This window comes from Bison bison, unplaced genomic scaffold (assembly GCF_000754665.1).
Source record: "Bison bison bison isolate TAMUID 2011002044 unplaced genomic scaffold, Bison_UMD1.0 scf7180017854090, whole genome shotgun sequence".
In the NCBI taxonomy this organism is placed as follows: Eukaryota; Metazoa; Chordata; class Mammalia; order Artiodactyla; family Bovidae; genus Bison; species Bison bison.
The window spans coordinates 7,128-8,705 of NW_011484663.1; the positions used below are offsets into that span (position 1 = coordinate 7,128).

Genomic DNA, 1,578 nt, shown 5'->3' on the forward strand with positions numbered 1-1,578 from the left:
AAAAGGTGAAATTCATTGTTTTGGGATGAAATGTCCTATAGATATCAATTAGGTGTAACTGGTCTATTGCATCATTTAAAGTTTGTGTTTCCTTGTTAATTTTCTGTTTAGTTGATCTATCAATAAGTGTGAGTGAAGAAAGATTTCTCTGAGACTGCACATATTCCTTCAAAAATTCAAGATGGGCCTCCTAAGGATGAGTCAACTGGTTCAGAAACCTCCATTAGATCTTCTTTGTATGATTGTACACTTACTAGGGACTTGGTTTTGAGATCTATGATTGAAGAATATGCTTTATAGGCTTTGTCTGAGGATCTTGTGATAAATAGGCCATTCTACAAATATTCTGTTTCTGAAACAGATGAGGTGAATGATTTTCTTTCACTCACCTTTTCTCAAAAACTTTGGAATATAGCTGAAAGTGATCAGTTTGAATCTATTTGGTGGGATGAGAGAGGCACATGTATAGTGATCAATGAAGAACTCTTTAAGAAAGAAGTCTTGGAAAGAAAGGCACCTTTCAGAAAATTTGAAACCAAGACGATGAAAAGTTTAATTTGACAGCTTAACCGTTATGGATTTAGTAAAAAGCGACAAACTTTTCAAAGATCTGCTTCACTACCTGTCTTTCTGGAAGAAGAAAACAATATCTCTCTTTTGAGTAAGGTATTCCAACATTTTCACTTATTGGCAATATGTAAGACGAAATCATGTGACCTAGAAAGCATGTTCACATATGTAGCTAAAACAGAATTTAAACTTGAGCTAACAAATCATTGAAAAGTTTTATTTTTTGAAATTGAGAACAGCTGGAGGTTAAAATGTTGGATGTTTAAAAAACTTTCCTAGCAATGTGAAACCAGATACAAGTCCTGCAGCTACTTAAAGTGGTATTTACTGTATGTATACAACATATTTTTAGTTAAAGATCATATTCTTTCTAACATGTTACCTGCTAAACTACTAATGGAGGTGTTTTATTTGATGCTATTTGATTGGTTTCATTATAGCAATACATTTTTATAACTTAGCTTTGCTTGTCAGTTTTATCTTGGTTTGTCAAGAAACTAAATAATGTGACACTTTGATTTTATTTACAGACCTATTATAATCCAAATTTCAAAAGAGATCATCCCCAACTTTTATTAAGAATGCAAAGAAGAGTTGGGATTAACAATATGTCTCCAACATCTTCATTAGTGCAAGATGACAAGAAGCATGTTAAAACAAGTGTCAACAAAGATGATCATAACTTTGAATTTCTCCCAGAATTTAGTGGAGAGAGCCCATTTTCAGCCTCCACAAGTTTACATGTGCCTTTCATACAAAAGCCTCTTATCAGCCAGATATTTGCTACTACAAGCACTGTAAGTCCATGTGACTTACTTTCCCCATCACCAATATCACTTAGACAAACAGACCAGATTGTATTAGATCAACCTGCTGTTTTTAAAAAGTTGAGCATTTTTAATTGACACTCACATAGCAGCTACACTCAAGTAAATGGCCATGTTGAGGACTTTGCTACTACAACTACATCTCCTTCTCAGAACCACATTGTATCCCCATTACAGAGCA

General features: G+C 33.8%; 1 pseudogene; it reads left to right on the forward strand.

Moving 5' to 3' along the window:
• The first annotated feature begins 138 nt into the window (after nt 1–138).
• LOC105000055 lies at nt 139–1,367 on the forward strand (annotated as a pseudogene).
• Nucleotides 1,368–1,578: the final 211 nt, after the last annotated feature.